Source organism: Anolis carolinensis, chromosome 2, assembly GCF_035594765.1.
Source record: "Anolis carolinensis isolate JA03-04 chromosome 2, rAnoCar3.1.pri, whole genome shotgun sequence".
Lineage (NCBI taxonomy): Eukaryota > Metazoa > Chordata > Lepidosauria > Squamata > Dactyloidae > Anolis > Anolis carolinensis.
In genome coordinates, this window is record NC_085842.1 from 62,403,862 (window position 1) to 62,415,865 (window position 12,004).

Sequence of the window (12,004 nt, forward strand, 5' to 3'; positions counted from 1 at the left end):
GAACTGTGTGGCAGGTGAAACTGCTGAAAAATGCCCCAATGGCATAGTTGGGAAGCAGGGGGTCAACTGGCCCCCTGGGGCAGGGAAATGATTACTTCCAATGCTATTTTTTTTCTAGTTTCATCGAGTGCCTCAGGACTGCAGGTGGGCACCTCACCATAAAATGGGGCAGGAGGAAATGTATCCTGTGGAACTGGTTGAAGGCCACATTTTGTGGTTAATGTAATCACCCTAACAATCTAATCACCTGTACACAAAATTGTTTTCTCCCAAACTGATTCAGAACTGACCTAAGTGCTCAGTATAGATGTGCCCTAAATTAGGGTGAATTTAAATTATGGAATTAATGCAGCTTGACAGTAATTTAACTGCCTTGATTCAATATAATGGAATAATGGGAGTTGTAGTTATACAAGATCTTTAGCCTCCGCTGCCAAAAAGTACTGATGCCTCATCAAACTACAAATCCCAGGATTCCTCAGCATTTAGCCATGACAGTTAAAGAAGTATTAAACTGCAATAAGTCTAAAGTGTAGACTCAACCTTATGACCTCCTCACATGGGGCTTTTGCCCCATCCTAGGCTGCTGCCAGGATGAAGCCAGGATGGAGCTTGCTGGAACCTGTCACATGACACAGGGCTACTTCTGGCGGGCTCCATCCTGGCAGCATCATAGGACAGGTGGCTACAAGTGTTCTCATTAACTAAGCTGAGGACAACATGGGGGGAAGCTGGGCAGCAATGGTTTCCCCCAGGTGATGGGGAAGGGGGCAGTGCAGGAGATGCAAGGTTCTTAATGACAGTTTCCCCCATGTCCCCCATCTTCAGGATCTCCATGTGATGAGATCCTTAGTCTCAAGGATGGGACAAGACCCCTTGAAATACTGATATTCTAGCATAACACAGCTAGGTCTTTGAATGCTATATGGACCAGAATTACCCATGTTTTTTCCCTCTTTTTTGTCAGGGATAAAATTTCCTAGTTCATCAGCTCTGACCTTGAATAACTTATTAACTAAGATGTTAATAGAGCAAACTTGAGTATTTCAGTACCAACTAATTTACTTTTCACACCACTTTACACACCACTAAAATCTGGCAAGTCCATTTTCACACATCCCACCTTACCTGAGGAATGTTGTACCGCTATATTCATCCTTTAGAGATTGTGTGTGTTATGTATCTATATGCACATATGAACCCTCATATCTTTTCAACAAGGGTTCCAGTTCAAGTTTCTTTATAGAACAACTTTTGGAAGGAAAGGAAGCTCTGAGGTTTCTCATTAGTGATGAGACGAGTGGCTTGCTGCTCACCTTAAAAAAATCAATCCAGTCCTTTGAGGAAACTTTTTCCAGAGCATTCAGATGGTATGCTGAAAGAACCTAGTTGACACAAACCCTTTATCATTTTCAGGGGTCAGGTAACATGGACAAATATTTCAGAAAATTAAGCAGGGTTGGCAATATAGTGAGACAAGCTTCACAACCCCACTGAGGGAAGAGAGTTCAACAAAGTCATTTGACACACTCTACTTCACTGTCTTGATATGTAAACAATTTTTCATCCTTGGTGGATGAAACAGGTAAATGTCAGAGGCAAGCAATGAGAGCTTAGGCAGAGTCCAAATCAACGTAGGATACACCCACATAATTGTGCTTCAAAATGCTCAACTCCTTAGTAATATTCATACAATTTTTGTTGTTGTTGCATTTGCAATGCAATGTACAAACACCTAATTTCAGTAGGTTTTTTGCAGTGATGTTTATGGATGTATCTACACATTGTTGATTTAATGTAATTTGATACCATTTTAACTGCCATGATTCAATGGCAGTTGTAGTTTAGTGAGGCCCCAGCACTATTTGACAGAGAACACTCAAAATCTTGTAAAAATAAAACTAGAAAGTACAACTATTCCATCGCATTGAGCCATGGCAGTTAAAGTGGTGCCAAACTGCATTGATTCTAAGGTAGAGATGCACCCTAAATTACCTTTGCATGTGGACATTGCATGTGGACTAGGTGTTAACAGGTGTCATTCTCAGAGCAGATGAATGAACTTATACATTTTCTGAATACACATGACTATCAGGGATTTTGTAAGAGCAAGCCTGCAAGGGTTTCCAGAATGAAATATCATTGAATCTGGCATCCTTTAAAGAGGCATGACAAGAGGAAGTCCTCCAAAACCAAAGAGTGTCTGGTAATGTGTGTAATAAGAGTGAAAATGTTTTGGACTACTACATCTTAAGAAAGACATTACATACATAAAAATTGCTCCATATTGGAGGGTATCTTGTTAGAGATATTGTGTAAATATGGCCATCTTGAGCTAATGGAGTGATCTACAGTTTCCTCCTTGAGACAGTTCTTATTGAAAATCATTCAAACAAAGCTGTGGCTGTGCAACTTTCCAAGAGCATTGCAGACTATTGCACAACCCAGAGAAATGCTTGGCATAAGGAGGTTGCAGAACCCTTGGCCCACCAGCCCAAAAGCTCTCAACAGCATCTCAGCTTCTGTGTTGCTCTTTGACACCTCAGCCCATTCTTTAATGGCATTTGGAAATTTCTCCATAAGGAGAAAACAAGAAAATCCACTGACAATGGCAGCCTAATATGCAAGCAGCTAAGCCAAGGATAAATTCACCCAGGAAGCCTGTGTTTGTTTACCACTAATGGGTAATGGAGATGATAACCTTTTAATCCAAAAGCATAATGAAATATGCATATTTGTAACTTGCAACTATAAAATGCAAATCTTGCAAACACAATGGGGCAAATCTTGCAAACACAAAGCAGGAGTTTCGGTACCCATCCTAATTTATTCCACCAGCTTCAGACATTTATCCAAATTGAGTTGTGTTTATGTAATATAAAGTCAAATGAATATGTAATTGTAATGTATATGTATAGCCATTTTCTTCTCAAATATACCAACTGTTTATCATAATAAGAAGTAATGCATATTTTGCAGGATAAAAGGTTACTTATTAAAATTCCCCTCCTCCAATCTTTTGTATATATAATAGCTCTATTTACATAGAGATGATATTTGTATTCTTTTATCTGAGACATATTCCAAGTTCAAAAGATTTAAAAGATCACCAAAGTAAAACTAGGAGGCATTTTCCTCCTCTTTTCTTTTCATAACTTGGTATCAAAGAACGTGTTTCTTAGGCATTGTGCCTAAGAAATAATCTCCATTCCAAATTATCTGGCATTTTTCCCAGTTATCCGCTCTCCTCAATATGGAGAGAATGCACTCCAATTTGCAGGGCATAACAATCACAAAATAACAGTCTCCTTTGGAGTTTTGTTTCAGAGAATTTCCACTTTTTCCTTCTCTTATGCCCTCTTCATAGTCTTGTAGTCCACTTATTAGTGACTAAATCCCAATCCTATATCTATCTATATATATAAAAGAGTAATGAAATCACCCCCTGCCGCTAAACAACAAAAGTACAAGCCCCAGAACCTAGAAATTTGGCAGCACAATTCACCATCCTTGCCTCTAGGTTCCTACAGCAAAATTGCACAACACCCACTTCCATGAGGACTACAAAACCCAAAAAACAAGAACATGCCATCTGCGCCTGTGCCAAATGGCACCACTTGCACACACAGAAAAACTCCCACCCCTCCCCTCAACGACCGCTGTCGCGCAGTCCCTTTTTCCTAACTATGACACTGCAGCCATCTTGCCCACCATCCCTGATACAATGTGCGCTATTCCCTCACCCAGCAGCCCTAAACGTTGCCTCACAACTTTCCCCCCATGCAACATCGTCCATGACATACATCACAAAAACACAACGAACTATCTCTTCCCTCACAAACCCACGTGCGCACACACCAACACCCACTCCTCCCATTCATGCCCACTCCTGCGTGCTCCCATTTTCCAGCCACCTCAGCCGCCGCCATCTTGGCGCGGAATGACCCCGCGCGCATACACAATGACACCCACCCATCCCCTCGGCGCCTCCAGCTTGCTCCCGTTCTCCTGCTGCCAAAATCGCTGCCATCTTTGCCCACACCGAGTTCTCCGTCGCCCGAGTTCCTTCGATGCATGGACCTAGAGCACGGTGGGGAAAACCACCCATCTGCCCTCACCTTCCTCCCCCCAACCCTTACAGACAAAAATGGAGGACAAAAAAAGACGAGACAACCCAGCTCAGGGAAAAGGTATGTACCAAATGGCGGCCATCAGGAACTTACCAAAGGGGAAGGAGACGGCTTGAGACAATAACATGCTGTCAGAAACGAGCCCGGAGGACAATAGGACAAAATGATAGGATTTACAGATGGCAGGCTTGCATAATTAATAGCCCATTATTGATTCTATTTACACATGTGAAATCGTTGTTCAAATACACCATAGTGCTTCTTCCAATATAATGTGATAGTTTCCACCAGGGTTGGTGCTACCACTATTTTTAAGTGTAGTAAAGGTAAAAGTTTTCCCCTGACAATAGGTCTAGTTGTGTCTGACTCTGAGGGTTGCTGCTCATCTCCGTTTGTGAGCCAAAGAGCTGGCATTGTTTGAAGACATCTCCAAGGTCATGTGACCAGCATGACTGCATGGAGCACCATTACCATACCGCCGGAGCGGTACCAATTGATCTACTCACATTTGCATGTTTTCAAACTGCTAGTTTGGCAGAAGCTGGGACTAACAGCGAGAGCTCATCCCGCTCCCTGGATTCAAACCTCCAACCTTTCGGTCAGCAAATTCAGCAGCTCAGTGGTTTAACCCGCTGTGCCACAGGGGGCTCCTTTTAAAGCGCGTGGGAAAGCAAATAGTACTGTTTAGTGCAGAGCTTGCAAAAATGAATTTCTAACCAAAGTCTTTTCTCATTTGTAAGAATTTGGATTTATTTATTTGAAATATATGTGCTGATTAGCTGGGATGGATGCTTCATGTATCATGCTTAATGATATCACTAGGACCTATCCCTTGTGACATCACCATAATATTTGATCATTATGACAAACATATAAGATAGGTTTGCTGCAATCTGGGCTCCTTTCATCACTTTAATAACTGCGCCAGACTTGTCGTGATGAGGAGGGGGCATCGTCATATACACAAGCATTTCGGGCTTCGTGAAACACATCTACACAGAGACTTAACCCTGAAGAGAGGGAAAATCAGCTCTGTGGTGGTTGCATGATGCACGGAGCTGATTCAGGTTGACATATGACATATGAATTCTTACCTATATTGGATCATATTCATTATAAGACTAAGGCCCTTGGAGCTTTCATTTCTTACACTATTGTTCTTGTTCCCCAGAGAGGTGATACAGTGCTATGGCTGAGTGGAGGATGTTTGGGAGTAATTGTGTTGTTGGGCCAGGTCATTTTCTCATTCCAGCTCCTTGGCAGAATTGCTTGCAGAGCCTTGAAAGAGCTACTGGCAAAGTTTGCAGAAATAAACATTCCCAACAGACCTGACAAACCAATTAATCAGTCTTTGAGGTGGACTGTCAAATTCTGTCTGCCATCCCTGCAGAAATTACAAGCAATTGGGAGGTCAAAACTGATTTGAGAGTGTCTCATCTGTGCCAATGCAACCACTGTATATGATTAGACTATTTCCCCGAACATTATGCACAAAACCAAGCCTGTCCTGCTATGTACATTGTGCCTATGGTTGACATTAAAACCATGAAATTCTGAGCTGCTCTGGACAAGGTAGCTTCATCATGAATATTAAAGTTCCACAGCTCAAACAGCTTTGAGGGCCCTAATGTTATGCTCTGTCAGCTCGGAGAGGAAAATCTGGACAAAATATGGATGCCAAGAGAATCACAAATCTGTCTCAGGAGGACTCGAGTTTCAAAGTTGGTGGAAGGCCTATCAAGTTATCTGATATGAGGAAACAGAATTCCTATAGAGTCTACAGTAGCCTTCAAATATATCTCTCCTTAAGGAACCTGAATGGCTACATTTATTTATTTGTTTCCAACATTTATATCCCAACCTTCTCATCCAAAGGAACTCAGGGCGGCTTACAACAATGGCAGTAATTCGATGCCTACACAAAATCAAAATTACACAGTACATAGCATCAATTAAAACTATTAAATACAATATAATTTTTTAAAACAAATAGTCAGATCCTTTCTACATTGGAGGCCTCATGGAAAATAATTGTGTTTTGGGGAAAACTATAATTTCCCCATGATGTTAAAAGTTTACTTGCTCTCAAAGCTCTTTCCTTTGAGTTTGTGACAGCAGCATTTTTTGTTAGGAAAGTTTGGCCACATATAAATGAAGATACATAAATGAAGAACAGAGTGACTCTGAGCTACAACTGCCACATGATGTACAATAACATGTGGAAAACAATTCAGCAAGGGCTACCAAGAAACATGGCTGTCATGGGCTGAAAAGGTTGTGTGGATTGGCTCTCAGTCAACATCGGTGTCATTTCTTCTGACCCCCCATTCAGAAAAGGTGCAAATGAAGTTCTCTTAATAGACTGGTCTAGCAGAATATTGGGAACATGAGTCTTTGTGTACTTTTTTGTGCTCCCCGGTTCTCTTTAAGAGCAAAAGCAACCAAACTTGTGAGCAAAAAGCAAGCAATAGAAAATTGCCACCTGGAAGGAAGTACAGAAGAACACCTCCTGAACATCTTGTTCTTTCACCAGCCCCCAACTCAAAATTATGCACTTAATAGAAATGTAGAGAAATTTCAGAAAAACACCCTGCTGAATAACTTGAAGCTCTTTTAAGGTGTGCCTAGCACAGCTAAAACTTCCCCAGATCGATATGGAGCCAAAGAAAGGGAAATCTACTGATTTTTTTTTTTTTTGCGGCTCCTTTTGCCAGGAATCATTTTAGAAAATGTGGCCTTGTGCTGTTGAATGGTTTACTTTCTCATAGCTTAAAGATTCCCTTCTTTTCACTGTCAGGAGCCTACAATTCTTCCTTCTAATAGAATTGATCTCAGGGGGCCAGTAAAAAGTTTTCCACACAAAACTTTAAGAAGCCATTGGCAGAAACCCCCTGCTGAGCTGCCATATCGACTGATATTGCCAACTTCAATAGCAGCTAGTGCAGTAATAAGGTCAGAGACCTTTGGAGCAGAGCCAAAAATCTCAGGTTGGAAACCATCCAACTACAGAAGCTTTGCAGAGAAAGGAAAGAGGACTTTCTTCTTCTTGTATGATCCAAATTCTGACACAGATCGCAATAGAGCCATATGCTTACAATACCTTTCCCCATCCATGTCACCAAGGTCACTTGGAAAACAGAGGTATGGGAAGGGGGAAGAAAATACAACCTTTGTGATTTGCTATATTTCTCCCCATACCTGCAACCTCCTAGAGCATTTCATTTCCTGATATTGGCAGTTTAAACACAGATTAGAAGCAATTAAATCACTGCAGAATTAACACAAGTGAGAAATTGTAAGTTAGATTTTTTTTTCTTTTTCAAGGCAAAATCCTTAATGAGGACAGATGGAGTAATGAGCAAGAAAAAAAGTCAGATATTTAGTTTAAATGCAGAGGACTACAAGAAAATGTTGCACTCCAAAATACAGTGTGGAATATGCTAGTTTTGGCATTATCCCTCGTTTGAGATCTTCACTCCTACTAGAACACCATATGAAATTCATAGAGCCAACCTCTCAGCTGGCACATATACACACTGGATTCTTTTCTAAGAACTGTATCACACAAACCCACTATTTCACTACAATTTCACTATCACTGATAACAGATAAATACCATGTTGATCTCCTTCAATATTACATGTCTCCTCAGCACAATTTCACACTGATTGGCCAGCCCATGCTGCCACAATTGTACTTTTGCACACCTTTCATGTGCTGCAGTTCTTCCTTACTTTTTATTATAGCTTTATGTTTGGCACAGTTGTGAAATTTCAGTATTAAAAACATGTAAAATAAAAGGAAAACAGCCACCTGGAAGATATTGAAGGGGGGGGGGATAATAGGATAATCCTGTCTCTTGATGTCAAATTACTGCTGGCATGCCAGCAGAGAAACAGAAAAGGCCCACCACATGAAGGGAGATGATTGGAATGTGACATGATTGGGAGATATTAGTGCATGTTACCCATTAATAGCCTGGGGAATGGGGGGGATGGCTGAGGCAAACTGGTGGCGGGATGCATCTGGCATTATGTGATAGAGAGACCATCATCAATGGTGATCTACTTGCAAGGCTGGTTTGTCAGTCTTGTACAATAAAGCCCACAATTTTTCCTGGATTTCTCAAAAGTTTAATCTTTCCAGGCCTTGGTCAGACCACACCTGGAATACTGTGTCCAATTCTGGGCACCACAGTTGAAGGGAGATGTTGACAAGCTGGAAAGCGTCCAGAGGAGGGCGACTAAAATGATTAAGGGTCTGGAGAACAAGCCCTATGAGGAGCGGCTTAAAGAGCTGGGCATGTTTAGCCTGCAGAAGAGAAGGCTGAGAGGAGACATGATAGCCATGTACAAATATGTGAAGGGAAGTCATAGGGAAGAGGGAGCAAGCTTGTTTTCTGCTGCCCTGCAGACTAGGACACGGAACAATGGCTTCAAACTACAGGAAAGGAGATTCCACCTGAACATCAGGAAGAACTTCCTCACTGTGAGAGCTGTTCGACAGTGGAACTCTCTCCCCGGGGCCGTGGTGGAGGCTCCTTCCTTGGAGGCTTTTAAGCAGAGGCTGGATGGCCATCTGTCGGGGGTGCTTTGAATGCGATTTCCTGCTTCTTAGCAGGGGGTTGGACTAGATGGCCCATGTGGTCTCTTCCAACTCTACTATTCTATGATTCTATGATTCTAGGGCTTATTGGTATTACCTCTTGTACAAGAATGATGCAATTTTGGCTGCAAAAAGAGGAATGTTGGGAGAGCTAAGTTTAAAAACCTTCAAAAAAGGAGAGTTCCCCACCTTCCAAGGCAATCTAGCCCACTGTCAAACCATTTTTACATTTTATCAATTCTTTCTAATCTTTTGGTGGAATCTGTTTTTTTTCTAATTTGAAACTACTGGTTCATGTTCTAGTCACTGAAGCAACAGAAAATAAGCTTGCTCTATCTTTGCTATAATAAGCTTTCAGATATATAAAGATGATTATTATGTCATTCTCGGTCTTCTCTTCTGTAAGCTAAATAACATAATTCACTAGGGACCTCTTCACATGGGGCAAAATAGCCCATTTTGCCATTTTTAATCACAGCTTGGATGTGGGCTGCTGAGCGCCATCAGATGACACATGGCATACCCCACCCACATTCTTCCCAAAGTTTAGGAGAAGCACCAGAAGACGCTTCCTCCTCCACCTGTCAGAGTTTTATATTATTTAGGTCATTTCTTATGTGAAAATGGATAAGTGTTTGTAAGAATCATGTCCTATCCATGTATGACCAGCAGCAATCAAGACACCTGCTAAAGACTGAGTGCTATTAATAGAGACTGAGTAAATCTTGAGTTAGTGAATGTGATTGTGAAGGTGATGGTGCTGCTGTTGGAGTGGAGCTGAAGAAAGCTAGAAGATAACATTTTGTTTCGCCAGTTGAAAGCTGCTGATAAAAGCCAAGGACTATTATGTTTGTATATATTTTCATATAAATCTTTCTTTACTAAAAGACAGTTTGTTTTGGGGTTTTCTCCTTGGACGAAGGGTGCAACTTCCGCAGAAGGGGTTGAATGTTTGGAACCCCAGTTTGATAGCTGTGACACCACCATGGAGAGCAAAGTGTTTTTTTTTGGGGGGTAGCTCCAACAGAGCTACCCACCCTTTCCTCCCCTTTTCCCCATATGACAGGAGAAAGTGATGGGGAATGGAGGGAAGGTGCGTGGGGTGCTACGAGGCACTCCACACATCTTCCCCTTTGCCAGTGACTGCCAGTACAACAGCACGGCCCCCATGGGTCGTGTGAAGAGTTTCTAAGTCCAATCTTTGATAATCTTGGTTTACTTTCTCTAGCTGTGTTCCACCATATCTGTATCCTTTTTGAGTTGTGGTACCCAGAAATGGACACAGTATTCCAAGTGAGATCTGACCAAAGTAGAATAATTAATACTTCTTCTGATCTGGAGACTATACTTCTGTTGATGCCGCATAAAATTGCATTTGCTTTTTGGCTGCTGTAAAAAAAAAATCTTATGATCTATTAAGACCCCAGGTTATTTTAGCATGTATTACTTTCAAGCAGCATGTCACCAATGCTGTTTGAGCATTTAATTTTTCCTGCCTAAATGCAGAACTTTACATTTTTCCCTGCCTAAATTAATTTTGTTAAACATGATCGAGTGATTCAATCTGTCAAGTTCATTTTGATTTTGATATTGTTCCATGGCATATTAATTCCCATTCCTTAATTTGGGGTCATCTGTAAATTTGATAAGGAGGCTCCCTATTCCATCACTAAAGTCATTTATAAGATGTTAAATAATACTATGTCCAGGACAGAGCTCTGAGAATTGTTCCTAATCACTTTTTTCCAGGGTGAATGATAGGATCGGAGAATTCCTGGAGTAGGAAGACACCAGAAGAGACATCTTGTCCAACACCTTGTCATGCAAGAATATATAACTAAAGCATTTCCAACCGATGCCCCTAAAGAGCAATCATGCATGATCACTCTTTGGGTTCAATCCATCAACTTGTTACAATTTCACCTAAGAGCAATGCTGTCTAGCCCACATTATGTCAGCTTCTCTGTAAGACTATCTTGGGAGACCATGTGAAAGATATACTACATCCACAGTACCGCACTGATCTACAATGCTAATAAATCTATCACAGTACACCTGCACACAGTACAAAATGGGTCAGAGTGATTTTTTCTAGAGTTTTGCAAAATATAGGATTTATCCAAGATTATTAGTACTTACGTCTTCTCCATAAAAGTGGAAATAACCCATGTTATTATGCATACAGGGAAAATCTAACAAATACTTTTCTGCATATGTGGTGATAAAGTTAAATTACCGGTAATAAGTAAACAAGTTGGTAGATAAACAATTTTCTGTTCTTTCATGACACCCAATATCTGTTGTATGCATTCCATAATCATGATACCCTCAGTGCTGATTTCAATCTTAGTCTAAGATTCAGAATTCTATTATTCTGGTACCATCCATTTTCATTCTTTTATGATTCTGCTGGTTGAAATGCTGGGAAAAGAGCTCTTTATGACCATTACAAACAATTATCAACAACAGCACACATATACACGGCATTTTGACAGACATCTCAAGAATCAGTCATGATTATTTGACAAACTGAACATAAAATGTGATATATGTCTTTATAATAAATACCTAGGAGTGTTTCTATCACTAAAAGTTACAAAGGTAGTACCAGTCATTACTGTCAGGTACAAGAATATCAGAAATCTCCTATTTGATTTCACATACATAGGTGTCAGAACAACAGGTGCCAACTCCATAATGTCAGTTAAATGTGAAAGCAGAAAGTTTATCCCAAAACTTTGCAGTTTCTAAGCAATTAGACATATTGATTTATATTTGCAGACATAAAAAATAACAGCAACCTAAAAAGAATGTCAAAATGAGAGGAATTAATCTCACATTTTTCTTCCTACTTCTTTTGAAAGAAGTACCATAAAACATTTCAGCCCATCCTGGGCACTCATTATTTATTTATCTCAACATTTCCATAGTTAGGCAGGTCACACGATTACTTCATTTTAAAGGCAACTGTTGAGTGCATAATTTACCAGTGCAACAGAAGTAATGGAGCAAGCATAAGATAGATGGTCCTCTTCTCTGCCAAATGGGCATCTGATAGGTAGCAGGTGCATTTTGTTTTCATCCCCTGCCTTAGTGATCTTTTTAAAAAGTGCTACAATTTAAGGTATTTCTAGGATGCAGCTTGCATATTTGCTTTCTCAAACCTCTTCCACCCCTCTACTTTGGAACTCAGTATCATTACACCCACTGGTTTGGTGTTACTGGAGCAGGTTAGAAGAGAAGATATAGGGGAAGAATTAATGTTGGAT